Source organism: Falco biarmicus, chromosome 3 (genome assembly GCF_023638135.1).
Source record: "Falco biarmicus isolate bFalBia1 chromosome 3, bFalBia1.pri, whole genome shotgun sequence".
Classification (NCBI taxonomy): domain Eukaryota; kingdom Metazoa; phylum Chordata; class Aves; order Falconiformes; family Falconidae; genus Falco; species Falco biarmicus.
Window position 1 is genome coordinate 42,659,274 of NC_079290.1, and position 18,021 is coordinate 42,677,294.

Here is an 18,021-nt window from a genome sequence, read left to right on the forward strand (position 1 = left end):
GTCATAAACAAAACCAAGGTGCACTGCAGAAACATAGGTATCTTTAATAAGGTCATTTCCTGTATATTTTCACTTTAGGAAAACCAGTTCAACTGAAGCACCCAATCTATCTTATTGAAGCCTGCTGAATAAAGCTAGCAAGATGTTTTGTACATTAAAACTGAATAAAATCTTATTTTGCACACTGCCAAAAGACAAAATCCTAGAAGAAAGCCACAACAAGGAAAATGTTCACATATTACAATTTTGTGTCTACGATAATAGCCTTGTCTTCACAAATTTTGAAACACTTGTGATTTTTGTGCTTTTTCATTCCATTCTTAGTGTATCTATAGACATCTGGATGCTGGAAAATATTTTGCTCTTCTCACAATATTCAAAATTATCCTAAGGAGAACACAGAGACCTACACTTTGGAAGAAAACTGCTCAAGATCATAGGTGACTAGCCCAATGTATTTTCTTATCATGGCTAATTCAGCTTGCAGACACTGAGGTAGTGTTTTGCACAGGAGTCTGAGGTCCTGTACACTGTAATTAATGCACGTCAGACTCCAGGTCCCAGAAGAACACCACGCCAGTTTTGTTGAAGCACTTTTGCTTGATTTTGCCACAAAAAAAAAATCTCAGTAGAGCAGCAGCAATAGCAGCTGTGGTAAGCCCTGTGTGCTAACCCTCCTCTTCCCATTAACCTGTGCCAGAAGCAGTGGCAGCAGAGGCTCAGGCTGGCTTCTGCTATTGAACAAAAGACTCCTCTCTCCAGTAATTCACCAGCTGAGGCACCACCTGTTTCTCCCATCTTGCCTGCAGGACTGGATAAATCAAAACCAGCAGTGAGAGCGTGAGCCAAGATCAGATGTATTCTTTCTCCCTACTGCACCTACTACAGCCACTTTCAAAGCTGGCTTCAGATTCTGCTGCCTGTAAGGACAGGGGAATAGATGGATGCATCTGCAATATTTTCCATTCTAGTGCTAATTTCCTTTCACAACAGACAGAACTATTCCCTTCTCCGTTCATTCAGAATGCCCCCAAAGGGGCACGAGTCTGCCTGAAAGAGCATCCCTGGCTTCCTTCCTTAAAGTAAACATGAATTTAGAAGTAAACACACACACAAAAATTATTGCATTGAAGAAACATGGATCTTCTAGAACCTTGTCATACATGGTGAATACACTGCCACATTTTGGGATAATCTTAACCCTCTCTCCATCATGTATAATCTTTTATTTTCTGATAAAGTTTTTCTCTATTGTATCAGAAAACTTCTTCCAAGAGAAGAGCAAGAAAACCTTTCCTCACCCTGTCCTGTGTCTCAGTCACCCTTTCCATATTTCCCTCACCACTGACAATATTTTTCAACTCTATACTGCCATTTTCTTCATCCTATCATGCCCACTGAGACTGCTAACTCAGTTTCCTCCTTTGATGAGGAACTGCGCCCTAAACTGATCTCCCCCACCTCTCAAATCACCTGAGCTATGACTGTGCTTTCACTTTTGATCCCTTCCTTCCTTTCAGCTCCACAGCAGATGACAGGAAGGGATTTATAGTCAAAGTCCAGTTCCCCTCAGCCAAGCAGGAAGTCAGATGTCTCCACCCTCTTCCTTGTCCTGAAGCCATTCTCAAAAAGATTTAGTACAACCTTTTCCTGGCCAGAATCAGAAGGTATCTGTTCCCTTTTCTTCCCAGATGTCAAGGATCCCAACACTCACATCTGATATCTTCACGTGGGGAGAATGGTTTTCTGAGGACTAGCTATGCTCTTGCAGGTCAAGTCAAGTCTGGTTGGTGAGTAAAGATGGAGTTACTCACATACTCAGTTAAGATCATGCCTAAGTGAATTACCAAATCAGAGGCTGGATGTTGGGCCAGCTCACATATGCTGCTACAATCTGAAGCCATGTGCAGAGAGCTGCTTGAAGATCATCTAAATTCTTTCTTGATTAAAATGTAGCTTAACTAGAGCTTTAGAGAAAGGCTATACACCAGCATAACACACCCATCTGCAAGCTGAGCAGAAGACAGTCTGCCTAATATTCTTGGCAAATATTTCATGCAACATGGGTTGCTGCTAACTGGGCCTTTATCCCTTTAAAACTACAAACAGGTTAGATTCCAGCCTCAGCATCACCAACAGACAGTCTTTGGAAGGGTAAGGGGGAAAGAGAGATTTGCCGGTCCCATATGAATTTCTGATCAGACTGCTGAGATTGCAACAGATCAACCGACAAAAAAAGAAGCGTCCATATCAATAAATAAAATGTTTCCAGCATGCTTGTGAAGAGGTACAAGATTAATCTTCATTGTATTTTGAAGATTTCCTGATGAAGAAAAAGATGCTCTGGACTGAAGATACTCTGGATTGAAAGATGTTCACATGTATGTGGAATTCCCTCTGGTAATACATACGGTCCTGTTGGTGCATGTTACAAAGTGAATAATATACTGCTAATAATACAACTGATCTTGTATCACTCAAGTGGAATGGAAAAGAAATGACGTCTACAAACAAAGTCTACCTCATAAAAGTCAGCAGTTTCCTGAATTTACAGAACACTAGGTTCTTACTGGGAAATCTCAGTGAAATCAGCTGTGTCCGCTACCAGCAAATCAGAACAAGAAATTAGGAAACTTCAGAGCAACTGTACATCTGGAAGTAACAGTATGTTCCCATTAAACTGCAGTAATAATTAGAAAATAATAAATAATTTGAAACTTTTATACTTCATACTACAGTTTCTGCTTTTTTTATGCAGACATGTCTGTTTATTCTAATTAAAAAAATCTTGAATTTTCACTTAATTTTTACTCCCAAAATGATGATTTTTCTAAACTTTTTTTTTTAGTAGGAGAACACAGATTTGGAAGAACTAAACACTTCCAAAGTATTTCTGAGAAAACTTTTTAATTCTCCACTTCAAATTTTATTTCCTTCAGCAACTCACAAATTTCAGAAAGTGTAAAACGGTCAAGAAATACATTTGACACAAATTACCCCTTTGAAAGAATGTTTTAGATTTTCTGATTCAATTTTAGAAATAAGTTACAAATCTCAAAAATAGTACAAGAAAGTAATTCTCTGCTAATCTCCCTTCTTTAGCTTGCCAAAGTTCATTAACATGTTTTAAAAACAAGTTTGAGTCTTTTCTGACTCAAAAATATCCACCAGAATTAAAAGAGCCATAATCTTTATCCCCAATTGTGAAAAAGAAACCTGAAATAACACATCACGTCTCCACTTTCAGAATTAAAATTTAAAGTTTAATTCCTATTGCATTTGATTAAGGGAGGAAAGCCGACTCAGCACCAATGAAAATTAATTAAATCCTTAATGATTAAGGCAGCCAATTTAAAAAACTACCTGTTTTACCTATAAACTGAGAAAACCTGAAACTACTGACAGTCGATCATAATGGGAGCTCACCAAACTCTTTTTATATGCTCAGTTTTCAATTCATAATACATTATTTTTCTAGTATTGGATTGCACAGTCCTCAATTGTGAGTTTATTTAATGTTTAATAGGGTTAGTTGCTAAATAGGAATTAGACTGTTTGAGAGTTCTACAATTTTTATTGCCAGAGCTGTATAAACTGTACTTTTCAAACACTACTCAGTGCCAATTCTGGCTGCCATTTGTATTTGCACACTTATGCCAAGAAAAATATGAAGCAGGGAAGAATATGAAACAGCAGTTTTCTATCCCAATTTCAATTCTTCACAAAGTCTACAGAGAAGCTTTACTGAATACAGCACCTTCAAAAAGTACCCTCCCAATCACAGAAGAAAGCAGGAACATCCCATTTAGTTATTTTCCAATCAGTAGAAATCAGAACACTTCCCTGCATAAGGAAATCTCTCTTATGTCTGGGATACATATCGCTGATTCCTATCACTTGTCACTTAGATAGATTCTGGGATGACCAAATGGAACCAAATTAACAGGCTTATATGCAATGGTGCCTCATTTCATGCAACAATCATGTGCAACATTTCTGAGTCTCTTACTATGACAACAGTCTTATTCTGGTAAAACTCCCAGACAATTATATATACTTTGGCTTCACCTATAAAATATACAAAACTGAGAATCTGCATAATCAAAAGACGTGAGGATCTATAATACAATTAAATAAATACAAACGGTAAGTCATGGAAAGGCCTTGAAAACATAGCAAGTAATCCTAGACCAAAAGCAAGGCTTTACTACTGTCAACAAAAGGTAGGGTAAACAAAAAAAGCATCATGGAGAACAAGCTCCCAAGAAATACAACAAAAGTTAAAGTGAATCCATATTTTTACAGTTATCCCAAGCATGTTTACCTCCACCCAGTAACATCTGCATTTCCAGATTAATTTGAAATAATTTCACAGCAATTTTCATATGTTCAAGTATCATGGCTGCACTCACGTGCTTTCATGTCCTACAAATCATGGGGGGAAAAAACTTAAAATTTCAAGTCCAGTAAACCAGAGTTTATTTGAACGTTAAGAGAATACTAACCTGCAACCTTTCCACTGGCCTTGGATGTGTAGCATTAACTGTAAATCAATTCAATCACAACTGTGAAGAAATGATGTACCAGAACACCCAAAGCAGCCAGAATGGTCATTAAAGTGGGCTTTAATAATAGCCCCCATGCACAAAGTGGCTGAAGCATCTCCATGAATTTGATCCTTAATTTGAAATCCAAGATTATATACGCTACACTTTGCATCAGGGGAACCATTCTGACAGCAGATTGTCTTAACAGTAATTCTCCTTCTACACAGATATGTAGAGCCATTAATCTTTGATCCAAATGTTCATGGACATATTTGAATTCAGGTAGACAAATCAAGCAGAGGTTCTATACGCCTGCCCTGGTGAAATTACATGTGTTTGCAGGTTTAAATCACTTCTTTCCCCCCCACCCCTTTTTGTGAAGCTGTGAAGTTCTCAAAATTTCATTGGAAAACTGGATCATCTTCACAAGAAAATTCAAACACTGAGAGCAGAACCTCTTTGTAAGTAGGTCAGAAAGCAGTTTCAGCTGTAATGTATTTATCCAGCAATAAATTTAGTGACAGACTACTTTTGAAGATAGTGATAATGGGGAGTATTTAACAAAACATAGAAACACACATGCTTACAGAGATAATGATATCTATTCTTGCTGTACCATCATGTAGTACAAAATGTCTTCATCAGACAAATACAGTCTTATCACACTTGTATAAAACAATTTTAGATATTTAATATTTGTTTAAGATCAAAGCTCCTACTATCACTCCTAGTTTTCGCATTTCAGAATTTTAAATGAAATGTAACACTGATATGAATGACCCCACCATCCCAAACCAAGAAACAGCCCATCTACAAAACCCAGGCTCTGTTAATTGCTACCAACAGCAGCTTATTTAGCACTTGCACCTTGTACCACTTTGTCACATGCTGGAATTGAAAACAAATTAAAGAATTTCTCAACAGTAATGAGATCTTCTTGTAATCTAGTAATGAACTCTTCCCAGGGCAGCACACACCACTGAATTCACTGGTATCTGGTCAGCAAGGCTGACCAAAGCAATTCTTCGCAGAAAGGCTGACCAAAGCCATGGTAATTACTTAAGGCACGAAGGTCTGAATTAAAAAGAAATTGTTTCAAAGCAGAAACACACAACTTTACTGTAAGAAGGTGACAAACTCTTGCTTCTCTTCTTGGAGTATTTTTCCTGAATTTTAACATCTTTTTTCTTGCTAAATGATCAAGAGTAGATAGGTTGAAGAAACTAAACAACTAGACTACTCTGAGAAATCCAACTGGCTGGAGCAGTAAACTGAGGTTTACAATTTCTGAGTACTGGCACAGACCCAGCTTTCAGTTTTGTAGGGTCAGACCCCCAGCACTTCTGATTCAGGATCCTACAGGAATCACTGACAATTCAATGAAAGAACGGGACCCCATTCAACTGGATCTTACCGCAGTGTTAAAAGATTAAATTACAACCACGATCGATTCTCCATCAAAGATATTCTGGTGAAAAGAAGTGGACTTAAAATTCACCTTGAAAAACTAAAACTATTTTACTTAAAATACATTTTTTTAAGTATTTAATAAATACTGCAGTGGCACATGTATACTTAGATGATTTGTGACTTTAAACTCTCATTTCCAAACAAATGTTTTCAAGTGCTGGGAAAAAATAATACATTTCTTGTATCATCCATGGAAAAAACTACAATTACAGCTATGCAATTTTTTGCAGCCTGTCTTGAAAAACTGATTTTTTATTTCAATCTAGAACTTAAAGAATAAAATTAGTAAATGAGGAAACTACTGCCTTCTGAAGATTAGATACCGATGTTAGTTGTCTTAACTCTGTTCCAACAAGAATACAACCACACCAAAATTTAAATTATTTTACACACAGCTTCATAACAAACAAAAGATTGTTACATGCCCCTATTGCCTGCCATGAACTGGTCTCATGAATTTTCATCTGCCTATATGGTTTTGAGCCAATTTCCATGGAAATGCAATCATTAATAATATTTTTTCTGGCTTATATTTGATTCATGAGATGCTTCAACTGCACAAATGCAAAGAACAGTTCATCTTTAATTTCTTTATTGGCTTGATAACTATCAGAAAGAGTACATGATAAAAAAATTCTAGCGCTCCAACTTTTTTGTTCATGCTACCATCTAAACATCTGGTGAACATTAATTATATCACAGGATATTTACATGCTAATCTCAGTTTACATCCATCAAAGAGGTTTCATTTCTTGAAGGATACAATGATCACCAAGGACATGATTTTAGAAAAATAAATGGAGCATATTCACATCCAGAATACAGCTGCAGGAATAAAGCCATACCATCTGAATTTATCCACATTAGCTGGATTGCCATACTGTCAAATAAATGTGTAATTTCAAGAAATATGGACCGGGATTCTGTGTGCATGCTGGGGAGAAATAACCCCACACATGCTAACAGGCTTTCCTTCTCTCAGTGGTCCTTTCTTTTCTCCTTTCCCTATTCAGGAACACGAAGACTGCATGGCTGTTCTTGCTCCTTTCATTTATTTTTATAAGAGAACAAAAGACAAAATCTGATTACAGTACAATTTTCATTGCCTTCCTAATTAAATTTTTGTCTGAATGCTGGGACCTTAAGATGAGAGAGCTTATTACTACCTTTTCTTGAAATAAGAGGCTCATTCTTTTAAGTTATTATCAAAAGCTTTAAACCATCCTCTAGCTGAAGCAGAGAGAATTGGGGACTTTTTCAGACATTAACTCTGTAAATAATAGTACAATAAAAACTGCCACTCCTAATCAGTCCACAGGGGCAGTCTAAGACCGCTACTTAAATTAAAAAAGGAGAAGACTCAGCTGTCATAGCATCACACGAATTGCCCTCCTCACCTGCACTGTAACTGCAGACAAGTACAAGCAGAGCACTTTGGTGGCAACTGCCATCTGTTAATACTCAGCCAGAGTTTGACAGCACTGAATATTGCTCATACCAGGACATAATGCTGCTTACCAAGACACCCACGTTGATTACTCAAACTAAAGTCTCACCAAGTCTTTCCACATAAGGTTACACAAGGATAAGGAACATTTATTTGTTTTTATTATTATTATTTTTATTTCATTCATGAATTTGTCATGAGGAACGTACTTTCAGTTCCTATTCTCCAAACTAAAAAAAAATTTAAAAATTGTCTAAACCATTCAAAACCCCAGACACCAGACTTCTAAGAACAACACAAGGGAACAATAGTGTTAGTGGGACCAGGAAATCAAGAAACCATAAATAAATATCAAGTATTGTATTCCAACATCTTCAATAGTTTTAGATCCTGCAGTCCTTCCTCTGGGTGAGGAAATGACGCCTCCACAAGTTTTCCTCTTGTCTACAATAGACCACTATAGTTTGCCATGCCTGGGCAAACCAAAGGCATTGAACTTTCAGATGGTAAGCCATGCACAGGCCCATCTGCTGGGCAATAAAAGCCACTGTGACCACAGATTCACTTCTTGACTACAAGATGCTGCTCCTCCACTACAAAGCCTGATTCCCCTCTTTTAAGGAACAGAGTACAGCTGTCTCAGAGATGACAAATTCATCTGAGCCATGGCACTGCATGACTTTATCAGCAGAGACAGCTTGAAAATACAGGCAAAATAGCCTCAGAAGCAATACCATGGCTAGGGAGCAGCTTTAGGAGGAGAGCTGATGCCAAGACCAAGTCTGACAGTCTTCAGGTCCATCCATGATCCTGGTAGAATTCTCTTTATCTCCCTCCTTCCCTTTGATCCTGCCTGTAGGAAGAACCAGCAGCAGGGAGGCAGTGAGGCCAGGGCAACACATTCTCTATTAACATCTTCCCGGATGTGCATTATTCACAATTATACCAAAAATGAAGGGAAAGAGGAAGAAAAACTTGTGGGAAGACAGGTTTGCTTTAAATTAGGAAGCACAAGCCCTGAAGAAGAATTAATACTTCACACACACAAATGAAGCCAAAAGTGCACTAACAGGCTGAAATCCCGTCAGAGAGCAGCAAAAAGAAAAGTAGGTTACTTGATCTTGCAGGCTGAATATTACTTTCCCCAAACTGACTATTAAAAAGTTACTAATTGCTAGACTTTTATTTTTTCCAGTGGCATGTGAAAGAAACTGGGATAAGTACAGAGGAAAGTTGCCAAATCCACAGAGTTAGAAACTTTCCACAAGCTTTTTTTTTTTTTTTTTTTAAGAGACGGAGTTCCATTTCAAAATATTTTTCTAGCCTCTTCTACTGTGAAGACTGCAGTGCAATGATGGATGCTATCTCTATAGATAAACAAAACCATCATTCCCAAGAGATTTGACCTTCACCTTCCAACCTAAAATAGTATGGCCAACTACATAGCAGCAGACAGCCCACATCCTTAAAATATGTTTGACTGAATTATGGTACTAAGTACTAGTCTTGACTTCTCAGGTTTGCTACAGACTGCAACTAACTAGAAGAATAAAATATACAACTAAACCTAACAGTTAAGTTTGCCAGAAAATAAATTCCAGCAACTAAATGGTGACGGAATATGTGTACTGTTTAATTCGTTGTTGTTCTTAAAAAGAAGTGCTCAAAAAATGCACAAACTTACATCATCGTTACATCAACTACAGCAATAAACTACAAGCTTCCAGGAAGTTTATCATCCTGTTTGCTGACTATAAATTGGCTTGTTGTGTTTTGATACCATGTTCCTGTTCCTTCAACTCACTCCAAACTAGGCAAGCATTGGAGGCAACTCACTGCCTGTACTTCAAACACTTACCCAGCCTGTATACCTTCTCATCCCAAAGATGCTGAAAAGAGTGTTGTACAGCAGGAACAGTTTCACATCTTCCCCCAAATGTGAGGGAATGAGCAGAACTATGGCTCTTTTGACTAGAGGAGGGTAACAAAAACACACCCATGTGAAAAGCATTTTAAATATACTGGACATTTACTGACCAAACATGGCGTGAATATTTAGGTAACAGGATGTTAATCTGGTATGTTGTCATTTAAAGAGGAGACCACTGCAGGTCCAACAAACAAAAAGATTTAAAGTTTACAATTAGGCTTCTATTTGTTGGGTGTTATGTTACATTTTAATCCTACTTTTAAATTTTTATGGAATTTCCTTTCCATTAATATGCTGCTTCACCAGAATTACCAGCAACCAACGTGCAAAGGGAAAAGCATGAAGCCACAATACAGTCTCAGCCCTAATATTGCCACTATGATTTCTGCCACAAGGGTAACTCTTCAATAACCAGCATGCGACACTCTCACTACATAATTGATATTTCCTACCATTTAAATGGTTTTCAGCAAATTCTGTTCTAAGTCTGGGATAATAGGATTAACTCTACCACACGAGCTATGGAAAAATTTAAATCCTTATCAGTGATACTATAAGCCCTCTCTTGATGACCAACTCAAAAGCAGAACTTTTGAAATACAATAGTCATCACAGAAAACTGAGGTCCCTTTATAATAAATCAGCTGAACAACATGAATTCAAACATTAGCATGAAAGAAAAACTAACTTGGTATTAGGGAATACTTTCTTCTTTATTTTGTAGTCTCTGCTGTTATCTATGAAGCTCAGTAAGCACACATCACATTTTACTCTCTTTGTAAAGAAACTCAGCATCCAGGACTAAGACAGAAAGAAAATTTCAAGGAACTTTGATAGCATGGCAAATACTGCACATTTTCCTTCTGAACCCTGAGTGGACAAGCATCCTGGTCATATATAATAAAGAAATGCAACATCCATTTGCAATGTAATGTAACGTAACAGAAAAGCCTTCTAGAGATGTCTTCATTTAGTGATAAGGACAGTATAGCAAGGCTTAAGTTCACAGAGCTGTCATACATGAGGGTAGATATTCCCAGATCCAAGCAGCTCATAGATACAGCATCCCTTCTGGAAGCACCAGAAAGCTTGTCTCATTTTCTGAAGGGATGGGTGACATCCAGATATTGTTTTTCAACTGTCCATTTAGACTGCGAGGACACTTCTTTTTCATTGTCATCCAAAGAAATAGACCAAAGGAAAAGAGCACAATTTCCTGCCTATTTTGAAAAAAATCAGAGTTCACCTAAGGAACAAAGCAGGGTGGAGGCCCCAGCACTACAAAGTCCTCCTGAAGCACAGTAAGCGCTTGGAAATAGGCAACACTCAGCATGTCAACTTGCAGCAACCAGATCACAAATAAATAAGCCTGACAGACAGACAGACAGACAAACAACTAAATAAATAAATAAGAAATAAGAAATCTCTATGTGCAGAAAAGGTGGGCCAAACTGAGGCCAAATCCCCAGTGAACACAGAGCTGTTCAATATACCAGTATGCTTTGCAAGGCAAATGCACAAAGGATTTTATGGCCAATGTAGTTTTCCTGGTCGTGTGATATTATCTAGCATTGGATTGTGCATTTTCAGACAGAAAGGGGCCTTAGCCATTGGCCTTTTTCCAGGAGCTAAGGCAGGACAACAATCAGATTAGCAGCTAGATCAGACTGAGAAATCAATCATAAGTACATACATATCCTGTCTGTCACACAGCTGGTATGTAAACAGGTAATAGTAATTAGCATAGCTCCACACAAGTATCTACCTATGCAATTAATTATGTTCAAGAAAAAAAGACTAAGTCATTCTGTAAATACTGCACAATACTCTGTATTTTTGTCTTCTCTTCAAAAAGCAGACTGATTTGAAAAGATTCCATAACATGCTCCCATTCAACGAACGGGCAAGAATATTATTATTGCACAGCCAGCTTCTCCCACAGTACCCATTTTTGTCAAATTTCTTCTGCACATGAAAAATTCCAATGGCAAAGTTCTGGATTATAGCACACTGTGAAACCAGAAGGGTTTCTGAATGCACCTTGCACAAGTCTCTGTGCAATGCTGTCAATCTGGCATCCATCCCTATAGCTACTCCACATTTTTCATTTAAGCAGCATGCAAAGATCTGGAAATTCCCCAAACTAAAGAACAAGCAAAGTTGTCAATAGGCATGAGCCTCCTGCTCCTACATAATCACATTTTTACATGGTCCTCAAAAGACTACTGCATCAGGGAATCCTCTGAGAAAACACAACAAAACAAAATAAATCTCTCATCTTCCTGAAGCGTTCCTCTCCGCTCACCACAAAGGAGAAAAAAGGACCTGCTTGCTTATTGTATTTGCTCTGTTTTGTTCATGTCCTAGATAACAGAGGAACTGAGGCAAAGTTCTGCCCTTACTTCTGAAAGAGCATTTTTCCCAGTTTTCTCCATGAATTGTATGATCTTGATCAAACTCTTAAAGTTCACATCTTGTATCCCGAAGCCTCTGTCTTAGCAAACAACCAGACACTGGATCACATACTATAGTGTAGGACAGGCAGATTTGGCTTCTTAAAGAGTCCAAAACCTCCCCTGTATCCCATGAGTAGTCAGTGCATAATGCTGTTTTTGAGAGGTGTTCCTGGTAATTCATAGCCAGGTTGCTGAGCTATGGGCTATTTAAAACTTTTCTTAGATAAGGTAGTAGAATTTGTACGATTCAGATAAAGTAACGGAGTCTGAATAAGCTTGGCCAACAGTACTGGACCAGTGGGTGCAATGTTCATGTGAATGCTCCTGTAATCACCATGAGAAAACTATCAGCAGTTCCTTCAGGCTATTCAGTCTCACAATTTCCAGTGCTGTCAATATGTGCACAAAGGTCTTGTGTGTAGTTTCTGAGATTCCTGGACACTAGAGACAAGTCAAGTAGACACAATCCTCCCAGCTCCTGTGTTTAGACTATGTATGTGCTTTGCAATCCCCATGAATGCCAATGGTTTAATTTTTGACCACAAGAAAACATCCCCAGCTTTACTGTTTGCCTCTGGTTGGAGCAAATGTAAAACTGCAACTTTGATAGGAAGGAGGACCTACACATCTGGTTTTGCCTTAAAAAAGTCCTACATGCCTAGTCACTGATTTCAGTGAAAAAATGACTTTGAAAAAACTAATATTTTGTCATCAATTTGCAATTCTTATCCTGAGTTGACAAATTGTGTTTATTGATCACTTTATAAATAACTTGAATCAGATTTTGCTAAAACCTGACTTTTCACTCTGCCTCAAGAGTATGCATACAGGGCTATTGCTCCCAGGTGCTTTGCTAGCAGTCTTCACACTGGCAGAAGCTGATGCAAAGTCAAATATATCAACTGTTATCAGATCCACTACCATGGTAAATAAAATCAACATATTCTAAGTTCAAAATAACAACAGGTTTTCTAGCAATGTGAAAGTGACCTGGGACACATCAGAAAGACAAATACCTGGGTAACAATTACCAAGGCTTCAAAAGTCCACAGCAGATTTCCTGCCTAGTCAGTTATTTAAATACAAGAAGTAATAATTACTAAGCACTTTCTTGAGAGTTCCGTTATTTCTATATAACATGTAAAGACTTCCTCATGAATCAGGTTGAATGAGCTTTCCAAAAAAGCAAAAAGGACCGAGGGGGCAGAGCAAAGGCTGATAGATGGGACATTAGGATCTTAGTACAATACCCTGTTATGTAGCCTGAAATACCAAATTTGTTATAAACTGGAGTAACTTCTCACTGGCTAAAGCCACCCTACGTAGAGCCCAGACTGTTAGATTATGTACATTTACAAATGCACTGTCTCACATGAGGAGGTCCTACAAGTGAAACTAGTCAGGATACAATTAAAATTATCCATAATTGAGAGGATATTCTGTTCTGAGTTCCTGGGGTTTAGTTTTGTGGTACTGTTGCCATTGTAAAAAGCAGGTTTGTTCCCTTGTTTGGCATTCCTCGTGAATGACATTTTACTTGTATGGTCTAGTCCTACTCCTGTAGTTCTCATGCTATGAGATGAACCTCAGGAGAAAATAACTGAATTCAGCCACATATTTTCAATAAATATGTCATGTTACCCTTTTGAAGTACACTATCTGTATGATGTTAAACCAGGCTATTCTAAGCAAAAAGTAAAGTAAAATGTCAGTGGTGGATTTTGTCAGGGTATTGTCACTTGCAGCACTCCATACACATAGAAAGAACCATACCACTTTTTTAGAATTTGGTTTAGATGGCTGCATTAATTTTATAACATGTTTTAAAGTCCTCTTACATGATTCCAAGTATCTGACTGAATTTATACTGGGTTAGAACTTCAGGATCAAGCTATTTTTCTAATTGGGTGTACAGTCATTCATTTTTAGAAAGGATAGACACTCTAACTGAAACACATTCTTCAAATATGAATGTTCAGTCAAAGTCTATGCAAGGCAAAATCCAGCATCAATGTTTTTCTCTATCTTTTTTCCTTATCACACAGGACTGTATGCTAAACGTATCAGATTCAAGTCTCAAAGGCTCATAAAAGCGCTGGTTAATTAGATATTTGGGATGCAAAAAGAACTGCTTTTCCCACAGAATTTAACATAGTATTTTGGAAAAAGAGTAATCCTTGACTGAGTGTATTAATTTAACCTGAAACCACTGACGTGTTCCTGCCAGAACAGATTGTAGGAAATTTCAAGGTCCAACATTTTCTTCTAAGTTCGATGAAAACAAAGCCATGAAGATCATTTCAGTCAACCTCACTCACAGGAAAAAAATGCTGGAGGAAGCAGCCAGAACAGTAAGGATGTGCTGATGCAAGCAGGAACTCAACCCTTTTTTTCATGTTAGAAGAACACCCCTCTCAAAGAGACATTAGGACAGAGACCTCATTGGTAAGAGGGTGGTAACTAACTCCAGGCTGAAACAATGTTCAGGACAGTCTCTCTTTATTGTGCCACACTAGAGCACACCCAATGTTAGTGATGCAACATCAGAGGATTTGTACTTCTACCTCCTTTCATGCATTAGTCAATTATGTTTGCAGTTTGCAGAAATGTAGACTTCTGGATCAAGTCTTATAAAATATGCAGGTTACATCTTAAAAGGAAAATACCAACTCCTATAAAAAAAAAAAATAAAAAAAATCCTTTATCATTTAAGACAAGCCGTGCTTTCAGAAGCACGCCCACAGCCCCAGGTGACTGAACCTGAGGCTGTTTCTGCTGGGTTCTGCTATACCAGCAAGCCCAGCACTGCTGTTCAGACCATGCAAATGGGGCATGGCTGTCTTGGGGAGCTCTTCTAAGGTGCCCACAAAGACAGATCTGTGCTTTCTATTTTGAATGGGGCTCCAGTAAGTGTTCAGTCAGTGAGGCAGATCTATCTATCTGTGTATATCCACACACTGTACTTACTCAGTGTTTACTGCAGGCTTTTTTCTCCCTACCTTCTTCTTTTGTTTTGTTTTTTTTGTTTGTTTGTTTGTTTATTTGGGGCAGGGCAGGGTTAAAGATTATTGTCATCACAAGTAAAAAACAGCTTCTCAATATTTGGAGGATGGTAAATATGAGGCACAGTCATCCAGGGGTATGGAAGCACTTTACAAACAATACACTGAGCTTCCACAACATACTTGCAACATTAAATAACTGTAGAAGCTCAAAGTGAAAAAGGAATGCTGCCACACATTTGCAACAAAGCACAACTTCTATATACAAAAATCAACTGGCATTCTTTGCAAACGAAAGTGGGTTCTGAAAAGATGCAATTAAAAGGCTTAATTTCCATGAAAAACAATCAACACTGAGAGGAGTAAAGCCACATAATTCATTAAATCCACTTACATTCAACTGGAATAATTATTAAGGCCTGTATTCCCATAACAGATCTACATAACTGTAAATGTACCCCAGCAGGAAGCCTTCAGCGCCTAATAACTCCAACTAGTGCAGAACGCAGACACAACCCTGAAGCAAAATGAACTGAGAACATCATGCCTATTCGCCTTCTCTACAGAATTTTAGTATGGCTTCAAGGAAACACACAGACAGGGCCTTGACGATGTAACAGATTGTCAAATCTCAGACTAATGGTTATGATGGACATTTCTGCTCCTGAGGCTCCATGCAGCTCTCTGCAAGTAATGTTCTAATTAATTCATACAAAAAGAAAAAACTTAGACCATCGTTAGTGGTTTTACAAGAAGTATTTCCTGATGTTCTTACAGGAAATAAGGCACATTGCTGTCTCGGTCACCTTCCGTTCAAGTGCGGAACACATTCTTTTGATTTTGCCTTCCCTTAACAAAACATAACAACAAGTGTATTCAAACAAACAAAAAAAAAAACCATAAACCTCTCGAAACAAAACACTCAACTGCATTTGCTTTTAACCCCCTGCAGAAAAGCAAAAGACCTTGCAGAAAAGCAAAGACCATATGACAAATATTAGTCACATCACTTCTTATATAAATGGAAGACACTAATAATGTCCATGATACCAGAATTTACATAGGGCTAAAAGTTTAAGAGTGCTTTTACTATCCTGAATGGATATTTTTAGCAGATAGTTTTACAACCAATGCACACACTGAATTGCCATTGGTTTCCAAGTTTTTCAGAAGCATACAGCTTTGGAACCTTCCTTCAAAATTTGTGTTTAAGTGCTGGAAGCAGCCCATTTTGCATATCCTTTCATTCTTGCATCAGAATTAAGTTGCTTGTATCTGTTTTCTGTGCATGCGCTTTTTATAAAATTTGCAGCAAGTCTGAAAGGCAAAACTTGCCAGTGCACTTCTTACCAATTGCTTTTTCCTTTAAACTGTGTAAAAGACACAAAAATAAAATATCCCAGATTTTAAATAGATAGCTCTATGAGGTTTTAAAGTGATTCATTTTTTAAATTATTTTTTTTTTCGCTTTAGAAATGAAGCAATTTTTAAGTGAGGTTTTGAGCTACAGCAATTCTTACCTCATTAGTTTGGAAAGACCATTATCTTTCCCTTTTTTTAAAATAACTACTAAGAAGTTACAATAAAAAGCCACAGTTAAAAAATAAGGTCACAGAGTCATGAACCTTAACCACACGACCAGTTAACTTCTTCCATGGAACTGTGGGAGCACTGGGCAGAATGGCAGGCCCTTCCTGAATTTACAGATCACAGTCCTATAGACACCAGATTGCTGTGGATTACATTTAACACACAGATATAGCAGCAAGAGATGCTCTGTAAATCCAAAAAGAAAACAACCAAAGTAATAATTTTCTCCCATGTATAATACATGTCACATAAGATACATTAACTTACTTCCTTTCATTTTGCTCCATCCATTCCTATACTCAAGACCATAAGGCTGTAAATTACAGCTTTTTGGAGACAGTACCTGTGAGAAGCATTTCTGAGACTACTGCTGAAGTTTATCGTCTTCCTATGAACAGTTCACTCAATGTCTCCAGAAAAATGTAATTTATTGCAATAGCAAATGAAACTGAGATGTGAAGAGGTCTCCTTCCTTTAAGTGAGTTAAAAATCTAAAGAAAAATTACGTACATCTATTCACCCTACGACAACACCCCAGGTAAGAACATTTGGGAAATAGCTGCCTTTGCAGCAGGAAGATTCACCATTTACCTTCTCCACACACAATGCAGAAATTCAGTGCCCTGAGAGAAAAGTGCAGATAGTTTAGGCTTGAATTCTAACACAGCAACCCTGCGATCAGAGCCAGGGAGGCAGGCATCATGTCTGTCTCATCCTTTATATGAAATCAGGGAAACTCTACAGTGAATTATTATAGTGTTGTTTTTTTCTTTCACTCCCAAAACATATGTATGAATGAAATAGGATTTCTTCAGAAGTAAGGACTTGCTTTCAACTGTTGAAACAGCCTTCTTAACCTGCACAAAGCTGTACTTCTAAGAGCAATGTCAAATGATGACTAGTATCATCATCTGCCCTGTAAAGGCTCAGTATTTGAGAATTCTGTCAATCTCCTTCACAAAAATAAGACTTCTGACCTGTAGAAACCAATCCCTTCAATTGGGATTAAAGAACTGGCTAAAATGGTAGTTAGTTTACCACAGATCATCTTTAAAGTCTGAAGCTAACAGCAGCTGCTTTGGGTTTTCTCAAGAGCAGCACAGCCAGCACTTACCTTTGACTTTTTATACCATTTGTTAACATATTCTCAGGTACTAATAGTTCCTGCTTCCTTCTGATAATAATGTGATCTTTTGCTATATGGCACTATCTCACATACGCTCCTCTACAAGAGGGGCCACTGGCTGACACAGGAAGACAGCGTGGCCAAGGCATCTTTGTGAAGGGGCTACGACTGCTGCCTGCCCCACCTTTTGGTAGCAAGCAGGGAGGCTGGTATTATAAAAAAGGAGCTGAAGGTATGTTACTGTTGCTTATTTATAATTACAGTAAGAGAAGTTTTAGTTACTTCTTTTCTTATTAAACTATCATTTCATAAGGCCTTGCAAGCTAAACAAAAAGAAATTACAAATTATTACCACCTCAGAGAACTGAGGGAATTTATAACAGCAGATTTGTTCAAAGAGCATTTTTATCAACATCTGCTACGTAAATGTCTTGTTTCCTAAAATCACCATCA

General features: G+C 37.8%; 1 protein-coding gene across 2 annotated transcripts in view; it reads right to left on the reverse strand.

Annotated features, from left to right (window-relative positions):
* The window catches only part of PREX2 (phosphatidylinositol-3,4,5-trisphosphate dependent Rac exchange factor 2), a 180,819-nt gene that overhangs the window by 136,793 nt on the left and 26,005 nt on the right, over nucleotides 1-18,021 (reverse strand). The window lies entirely within an intron of this gene.